Here is a 10,097-nt window from a genome sequence, read left to right as displayed (position 1 = left end):
TTACACTACATACTTACAATTAAACGATAGAAGACAAGACACATTTTTGAAATTAATAAGCTCCTCAAAGGTTATCACTTGCTAACTCTGTCACTATATTTGATTACTGTAGCCATGTTCTTGGGTTTATCTGCTTCTCTTCTAGAAGATGAGGAGATGCTACAGAATGGTGTGCTGCTCTTCCTAATCCCCATTAACGACATCACAACGACAGTTTGGAACAGTCCATGGCAGAACTGTTTACACCATGGGAACTGGCAAATATTGGCAAACTTAATGTTAAATATTTTGTTGGCCTGAGCTTGCTTTCTGTTGCTGTGATAAAACACTGACCAAAAGCAAATAACTTGTTCTATTTTGTAGGATGCTTCCATCCATCAGGAATGGAAGCAAAGGCAGGAACTGAAATAGCAGCCATGGAGGAATTGCTCCCCATTGCTTCCTCAGCTTGATCTTTTATAGCAACCATGGTCAAACGTCCAGGGCTGGCACCACCCACAGTGGACGGGGCTCTCCCACATCAATCATTAATCAAGAAGATGCCCCCACACCCTTGCCCACAGGCCAATCTGTTGGAGGCATCCTCTCCACTGAGGTTCCCTCTTCCCAGATGACCTGAGCCTGTGTCAAGCTGACAAACAACAAGCACACTTGTAAACCACCACCTGGTAGCTATTACTGCTCTGGGACAGCCAACAATAACATAACTACACACAGATCTGCCTGCAAACTATAAAAACATGTCACACAAAACCCAAACAAAATGACAGTCAGTCCAGATGTCCTTAGCTGGATGTCAGCAGTGTCTTTTGCTACTCAGACATACTCAACCACAGATAGGTGTCATGGAAATGGAGTCAGAGTGGAAAGAGAAGTTATTTTACATAATGCCCACTTAAATATGTTTTGAAACAAGTTTTCTTGCACTTGATTTAGAAAGAGTATATTTCTGTGTGCATGCACACACTTGTCATGGTTTGGTGGGTGGAGGTCAGTGTAGAACCTGTGGGAATCTGTTCTCTCCTTCTACCTTGTGGGCCCCAGGGATTTCAGGTCCTCAAGCTTGCTTGGTGGCAGGCACCCTTGCCTCCTGGTGCTACCTCCAGCCCAGAAACACTATTTCCAATCATTTATATATTTTATGTGCATTGGTGTCTTGCCTGCATGTATCTTTATATGAGGGTGTCGAATCTCTTGGACCTGGATTACAGACAGTGCCACCTGGATGCTGGGAATTGAACCCAGGTCCTCTGGAATAGGAACCCATGTTCTTAAATGTTCTTAGCCATCTCTCCAGCCCCACCCAGAAAACAATTTAAGTAGCATGATGTAAACACTTCGCTAGGCCCCACCTAGAGCACTGGGAGATGCTCCTGCTCACCATGGCCATGACAACTAGGTTTCATTTGCTTCACGTACATCCCTCCCTGTTCTGGAAGCCCATGAGTTTCTACTGACCGCTCAGTGGTCTCTGCAGGGCTGGAGGAACAATAGAGTGGGAGAGAGCTGTGCTAGGCATGCCTCTCTGTGCTCACATGGGTGGGACTTCGCCTTTCCCTTTCCATGCTTCCTTGTGTTCCTATGGCTTCTCTTTCTTACTCTCAGAGGCCCTCATCCTTCTCAGAGACTATACCTCAGGCTCTTGTCTTAACATTAATTTTTTTTTTATATATACTACTTATTAAGGAGGTAAATGTATACGTATTTCAAAAGTGATTATTTTTTAAGAACTATCATTTTTCAATGAAACTATGATATGGAAACTCATCAGTTCATCTAGAATAGTGATCAGGGTCAGCACCCACATTTGGAACCTGCAGAGAGACTAATTTCAAATCACAGTGATGGTAGTGTCGGGAGCGGCGTTATCTTCTCCCAAACTGCAGTGCATTCAATGAGAATCCAGTTGTCTGAGGCTCACATCCAAACAGAAACTGGAAAATGACTCTACCGGTATGTGCACACTGGGTAAGCTGTGTGTGTCTGTGTGTGCGTACAAGTAATGAAAACTAAAGATCAGGTATCTTCCTTGATTGCTCTCCATCTTTTTTTTTCCCCCAAGAGAGGGGTTCTCTGTGTAGCCCTGGCTATTCTGGAACTCTCTTTGTAGACCAGGCTGGCCTCACAGCCTGCCTCTGGCTCTTTGACTGCTGTGTGCCACCACACATGGCTTCCACCTTAGTTTTTTTTAGACATGGTTTCTCACTGAACCCGGAATTCAATCATTCAGCTAGGCCGGCTGGCCAATGATACACACACAGACACAACAGACACATAACCCCGTGCTGGGGTTACAGATGCCTGCCGTCACCCAGCTTTACGTGGGTGTTGGGGTCTGAACTTGTATCCTCACGCTTACACAGCCGGCACTGTACTCCAGTCCCCACAGAAGGTTCTTTTCTAAATTACGTGTATGTGTGTATATGCATGTGTGTGTATGCACGCATGTGCATATTAAATGGTGCTTAAGCAGAGATCTGGGGATAACCTGAAAGAGTTGGCCTCTCCTTCCACCATGGGGTTCCAGAGATCAAACTGAAATCAGGCTTGGCAGCAAGAGGCTTCCCCAGTGAGCCATCTTGCTGCAGCCATCTTTCCTGGTAAGTTCTTTGTAAGGACTTCCAGGTCTGTGTCCAACACTACAGTCTCAATAGCTCCAGCCAATCTTTTACCTGAACAGTACAGGAACGAATCGCCACTCAAGGCCTAATTCAGAATCCAGAGGCATTGTTGAGTACTTCGCCTTTAAGTGCTCTCTCTGGAAAAGGTCTGACATGATCGAAAGATAAAACAAAACAAAAATTCCCTAAGATCCAAGATTTGAAATGCAAGGGGAAAAAAATGCTCCAGATCTTCACATGAGATGATCCAAAATAGGCAATATAATTCTCACATCTTTTGAAAAAATACTGAGTCATATTGCCCACCCACATCTTGCAAAAAATAACAGAAATTCAATGATTTGAGCAAGATACACCCTGTCATTGTCTGAGGCAAACACTGGAGTCATTCTGGAAAATGAGGAGCAGAGTCTCTTGAGGAACAAAAGTTTAGATCGCATGTCCCTATGAAAATTTTGCCACGAGGCTTTTTCAGTCCCAAACGTATGTTTTTCCTGTACCACAGCTACCTCAGAGCCAGATATTGGCCCCTTACATGAGAACAACAACTGTCATGTGTTGAACAGACTCTGGTGAATGGGCCGTGTCATTCATTCAAGCCAAGCACAGCTAAAAGTCTGACCAGCAGTGATTAGGACTCCATCAATGGTCCTTAGGGACAGGCCCAATAGTCTAGGACAAAAGATGGAAAAGGATCCTACTGGCCCCGGCAACCCGCAGGACAGATGGGGGCCACACCTCCTCACTCCCTCAGCTCCCCTCCTCCTGCAGATTGCCTCCTTTCTGTTCCCTGCAGCAGCAGCCTCGCCCTCCCCCCTGATTGTTCTTCTCTCTGCCCCCCTTTTCTGAGCTCAAACCCGTTTCCCTCCTGATCCCAGTGGCTCCTTTCTTTCTTCCTACGGGCAGCTCGGGGTTCCTTTACATCACTGCTTAGCAGTGTCTGGGGCAGAAACGGCTCCATTCTTGGTCGTCCTGTGGAAAATGAAAACAAGAGCAAAAGGAATTCTGAGGAAGATTGAGGGGAGCCTGTTTGTCCTGAGAGTCTGAGCGACTCCAGAACATTTGCTTTCCCCGTTCTCCATCACTCTCCAACCCTAGTGTTGTGGTTTATACCATGAGGGCATCGTCTGGATGGCTCCCAGAATATTTCCAAAAGCTGCCCTGGCTGCCAAATACTCACTAATACAGCCTGATGCTCACGCTCAGCAGTCCCAGACAGCAGTGACATCCCCGCTCTCAGACTGCTTGGCTGATGGTCACAACACCCTTCATTGTCTGCATTGTCTGCGACCAACTCTGCCAGGCTTTTTCTCTTCATCCCCTTCACCTTGCTGTCTCTGCTGACTCCCCTGAAAGCAGGAGGCTACTTCTTCCTCCTCCTCAGAGACCTTCAGACCTCCACCTTGCTGCTATTGAAGCCTAACTCCACCGGCATCCGAACTGTGTTTCCACTGACCCTCAAAGCCCTCCCACGGCCCTTAGCCTCTCCATTTTGCTCCCATTGTGACAGGCAAGTGATTGGATGAGGAATCACCTAGGAGCCTAATATAGTGGCTCACAACTGCAACCCCAGCAGTTGGGAGACAGACGCAGAAGGATGGTTTAAAGTCCAGGGCCAGTGTAGGCTACACGTGAGTTCCTATTGTAAGCTCCAGTGTGAGAGCCAGTCCCCAAACCAAACAAGAACAAACGAGCAAAACAATAAAAGCAGAAATGCAAAAAAGACCTACCTAGGGAACTAGCACAGCAGAGCTCTAGGGGTGTTGTGTTAGCGGTCCTCAAGAGGAATGGTATGTGGGACCGTGAACGGACCTGTGCTGAATGCGGGCGGCAGCATCCGGCAGGCTGGGGGCTTCGCGGAATAAGCGAAGAAGAGCTGGCCAGGCCCTCCGGACTGCATTCTTCCTGAGCAAGTACACCTGCTGTGGCTGTCAGCTCCTGTGCTACGGCAGCCCGGCTCCCTGCTTCGTAAGGTGCAACCCTGCTGTTACCTTCCCTCCTTTGTCAGCCCTGGGTGAGACTTGTGTCTTTTCTGATTGCTTGCTTTCCTTCTTGTCCTGCATGCTCAGGATTTTTGCTTTTCTAGCAGACAACTCACATTTATTCCTCACCGCTTCCTGTAAGTTGGTGTGACAGCTTTCTGCAGGCCTCCCCACCCACCCCTGCCCCGCTGTCCTCATTCCAGTCAAATTACAGAATGGTTTTTACTGGGCTCTATGAATTCTATTCTTTAAAACAGTGCCCCCTCTCAACACTCTCTCCTATACCCTGACACTCATGCCCAGCCTCTTGTAGCTCCTGCCTGAACTGAACCCCACTTTTTTGTTGGTTTTTATTTGGGATTTGGAAGGTTGTTTTTTTGTTTGTTTGTTTTTGCTTGTTTGTTTGTTTGTTTGTTTGTTTTGAGACAAGGTTTCTCTATACAGCCCTGGCTGTTCTGGAACTCACTATGTAGACCAGGCTGGCCTTGAACGCACAGAGATCTGCCTGCCTCTCCTAAATGCTGGGATTAGAGGCATGAACCTCCATGCTCAGCCTGAATCCCACATTTTAGCCTCACCAACTGGTCAGTGAGCGGCACCCTCTCAAGACACTGCCCTATGCAGCTCTACCCCTGCATTTCAGCCCCTCTCCCAACAGGCTCTTCGTTCCAGTAGGAGGGCTCCAAAAGTATAAACATCCAACAAATAAGTACCTGGCTCAGCAGCTCCCGCAGAGGACCCAGGTTTAGTTCCTGGCACCACGTGGCTTGTCATTTCTGAAAGTTTACTCCACATCTATCAAGTTCATTCTCTCTTGCATTTTTTAGCACATGGAATATACTTAATATTTAATATATATACATATATTTACTATCTCAATTCTGGGTCTGATTCTACTGATTTATTTTTCTTCTCAACACAGGTCATATTTTCTCGTGTGAGGTGTATGTGGTTCCTTGTCTGGTAATAATCTTTGTTTGGAGGCATTGTGGCTATTACAATATTGAAATGTTAGGGTTTGATGTTTGATGTTCCTTTTACTATTTCTATACTTTGTCCTGAGATGCAGTTAAGTTATTTAAAAGTAGGCTGATTCCTTCAAGACTTTTGTAAGATTTCCTTTTTCTTTTCTTTAAAGACTTATTTTATGTGTGGAGATGGTGTGCCTGCATATTTGTCCATGCATCACATATGTGCCTTGTACCTGAAGAGGTCAGAAAAAGGTGGTGCATCCCCAGGAATGGAGTTACAGACTACATGTGGGTGATGGGAACCAAAACTCCAGAAGAGCAGCCAGAGAGAGCTCTGAACCTCTGAGCCGTCGCTCTGGTCGCTTAAGTTTTGTTCAGCGAGTTCAGAATGGCCCTTAATAAGAGGTCCTACCCCCCCCAGCACTGACACAGTGCCTTCCTAAGGACCCCACGAAGGAGACAACCTCACAGGCAAAACGCCGTGCGCTCCCTCTTTGCTCTTCGCCCCACTCACTGAAATAGATGAATACTGGGAAAGAATAATTATTACCTAGTAATCGAAGCTTTCTGAGAAGCCGGATCTTTTTTCTGGAAAGTTTTGTGCCTCTCTCATGGGTTCACCTTAGCAAAGCATTTTGGGAGTGCTGCCCGCGTGGGGATCTGAGAAATGCGGTTGCTGCCTACAGAGTGGAAGTGGGTGTGTGGGCGAGGAGTCGGAGGAAGTTCAAGAGTCAGCTAAGCAGAAACAGTCTCGTGATGAAAACCGATGATTTCTCCGCAAAAATACAGGAAAGAGAGAAAGGGAAGGAGAGAGAGCGAGAGAGACAGAGGGAAAGGCAAAGGGAAAGAGTAGAGGAGAGAGAATGAAGGAGAAAAAACATAACCTTCTGCACTAACTGCCACTGACCTGGGCTGGATGGACATGGCCAAGCAGCTATATCAAACAGGCTCAGCCCAAGACAGGAGAAAAGCTTAACTGGCTAAACCACCCACTCCTACTGTGGAGCGAAGGCCACTGCTTCCTTCTGTCTCTCCTCAGTCATGGAAGCAGCCAGGATGCTCCAGTATTTATTGCACAGGCTTGATGAGTTAGAGACTAGACTCTGCATCCCAGCCCTGACACCTGACGAAAGGCTGACCTTGAGACTGCAAGGTAGGACCAGTCAACATCCTAAGGCTGGGATACAGCTCATTTGGTAGAGTGCTTGCCTAGTACACACAGCGCACTAGGTTTGACTCCCCAGTGCCATATCAGCCAGACACAGCAGCACATACCTGTAATCTAAATACCTGGGAGGTGGACACAAGAGAATCAGAGGTTCAACCTCACCCTTGACTACATAGTGAGTTCCGGGCTATCTTAGGCTACATGAAACAAGGAGAAGGAGAAGGTGGTGTTGGAGTTGGAGTTCATGTGTCTAGCATGTATAATGCTCTGGGCTCCATCCCAGCAACACTTCACAGACACACTGAAGATATGATGATGATGATGATGATGAAACAATCTTTTCTTGAGGATGTGGGATTCAAGAAAAAATGTATTACATGGGAAATGTACATAAATGCCTTTGTTTTGTATTGCTAAGTGATTGAAGCCATGGCCTAGGTGCACGGAGGCAAGTGCTTTTTATTTTGAGACAGGATCTCACTAAGCTGCCCAGACAGTCCTTGAACTTACAATTCTCATTAGCTCCAAAGAGGTTGGGATTGTAGGCCTGTACCACAAGAACCAGCTCAAAAACATCCATTAGTATCTAGAGCAGCAGTCCTCAACCTTTCTAATGCTGGGCCCTTCAATACAGTTCCTCTTGTTGTGATGACCCCCAGCCATAAAATTATTTCATTGCTGTTTCATAACTGTAATTTGCTTCTACTATGAATTATAACATAACTAACTGATAGGCACGATATTTGACATGCAAGCCCTGTAAAAGGATCCCGAAAAGAGTTGAGAAGCACTAAACTAAAGTTACTTTCATGTCTGTACACACCAAAAGGTGCTACAGAAAACATTTTACCTGGTAAATGAAGAAGCTGCTTCACAGGCATCTCTATGCACCTGTCACGTGACTACAAGGATTTCCTTCTGGCTGTGAGTGTAGCTGTGAGGTGCTCAGAAGCCAAGGTGTCATGCTCTGCCTATTGTCCTTATTTCACTTCTGCTGTAGTGATAAAACATCGCGATAAAAAACAACTTGGAAGAGAAAAGGTGGACTCGAGCTTACAACTCCAGGTTATAGTCACTATTGTGGGGAAGTCAGGGCGGTAGGAACCTAAAACAGCCCATTATAACATCCACAGTCAAAAGCAGAGAGAAAGGAGTGCATGTGTGCTTCCTGCTCCACTCACCTGACAACTCTTACACAGCCCAGGACCTGAAACAGGGAGTGGTGCTGCCTACAGGAGGCTGGGTCTCCCACATCGTTACTATAATCAACACAGTCCCCGGTGCCGCAAGGTAATCCCCAGCACACATGCCCAGGGCGAGTCTAGGTTGTATCATGGTGACAGTTAGAACTAACCATCACACCATTTATAATTATGGGCCCACACGATGGTGCAGTGGGCACGGGCGTTTGCCAAGTCTGACACCTGAGTTCCAGCCTTAGAGTCACATGGTGGAGGGAGAGAACTAATTCCTGCAGGTTGTCTTTTGATTTTCATGTGTGAGCCATGCCATGCACTTACTACACACACACACACACACACACAGTAATTTTTTAAAAATGGGGCCAGAGAGATGGCTCATCAGTTAAGACCTCTTCCAAAGGACCCAAGTTCGGTATGTCGGGTTGCTAATAGCTCCAGTGACTCCAGCACCTCTGGCCTCTATGGAAATCCACACTCATATGTACCTATCCAAACACAGGCATACAGAAATACACATAATAAAATAAATATTTTTTTAAGTTATCCCAGCACTGGGGAACTAGAGGCAGGCAGATCTCTGAGTTCAAGGCAAGCCTGGGCTAAAGAGTGAATTCCAGAACAGCCAGGGCTACACAGAGAAACCCTGTCTTTAAAAAGCAAAAGAAGAAGAAGGAGAAGAAGGAGGAAGAAGGGAAGGAGGGGGAAGCAAAAGCAGAAGCAGACAAAATAAGAACTGGGAGTTGAATTCAGTCTCACAGTGTAACACAAGGGTCATTATGCCCCTTCCCTGAGGTGTCCTCACTGTTCAAGTAGATACAGAAAGTCCTGGTTTCTAGGGACAAAAGGCTGAGAATTAAATGAAGCCAGATTCACAGAGAACATTCTTTTCTTCTTGTCTAATCAGACTTGTTTTGTGTGCTGCCACTAGCACAAATCTCTGCTTTTTTGCTTCATTTTTATCACCATCAAGGATTTTAGGAGAATAAAGTTTTGTTCCAATTAAAATTAACTGCCTTATCTTTCTCATGCTAGATTATTGCTGAAACAAAATGTATCATTTTCTTCTTTGCTCAGTAAACATTTATAAAGTACCTCCAGTGTGTCAGGCCTTGGGGAACATAAGGACACAGTCCCCGGCCTTTTAGGAGGTTTTACAAAGAGGTGGTTGGGCCAGGTACAGTGGCTCAGGCCTGTAACACTAGTCCTTGGGAGGCTGAAGCAAAATGTTAGTGAGCACAAAGCCAGAGACTATCCAGCGAACTGCAAACAACCCTAGGCTACATAGTGAGACCATGCCTGAAAGGGGAAAAAAATACAAGAAGAGGAGCAGGAGCAGGGAGAGGGAGAGTGGCTTGGTGGGTAGAGTGCTACCGTGTAAACACGAGGACCTCAGTCTGCATTCTCAGCATCCACATCAAAGCCATGCATGTCTGTGCACATTCCCAGGGTAGGGTGGGGAAAACAGATGCTGAGATCTTCCTGGCCAGCCAGCTCAATGGTGAGCTTCCAGTTCAATGAGAGACTTTGACTCGGACACTAAAGTGCGTGGGTAGAAAAAGATAGCAGACACTGACTACTAGCTTCCACCTATGCGTGTGTACATGACCACCCCACATGTACGCTTACACACACACACAAAAGAGAAAAAAGCTGACAAGAAGGAGGGGGAGGAAAAGTGGGGACAGGAGGATGATGGTGCTGGCAGGAGTGGTACCCAGGAGTAGAGGAGGGTGCTGGGGTACAATGCCCATCACGGAGAGGAAGCTAATTCTGCCCAGTACTGGGCAGGTCAGGAACATTTGAGATAATCCCTCAGTCACATTTCTACACAAGACCATCATTTTTCATATTGGTAAGACTTGGGGGAACTCTAAAGCTAGGAGCCACTACTGAAAAAACAAACAAACAAAAACTCACCAAATTATGGTGCAAATATTTTCACCAGGGCTGGAGAATGGCTTAGAGGTTAAGAGCACTGGTTGCTCTTCCAAAGGTCCTGAGTTCAAAAATCCTGGCAACCACATGGTGACTCATGACTATCTATAGTGAGATCTGGTGCCCTCTTCTGACATGTAGGCATATGTGTAGGCAGAATACTGTATAAATAATAAATAAACAAATCCTTAAAAAAAAATCTATCACTAATGTTATCT

This window comes from Meriones unguiculatus, chromosome 3 (assembly GCF_030254825.1).
Source record: "Meriones unguiculatus strain TT.TT164.6M chromosome 3, Bangor_MerUng_6.1, whole genome shotgun sequence".
In the NCBI taxonomy this organism is placed as follows: Eukaryota; Metazoa; Chordata; class Mammalia; order Rodentia; family Muridae; genus Meriones; species Meriones unguiculatus.
The sequence above is the reverse complement of the archived record's forward strand: the minus strand, read 5'-3'. Positions refer to the sequence as shown.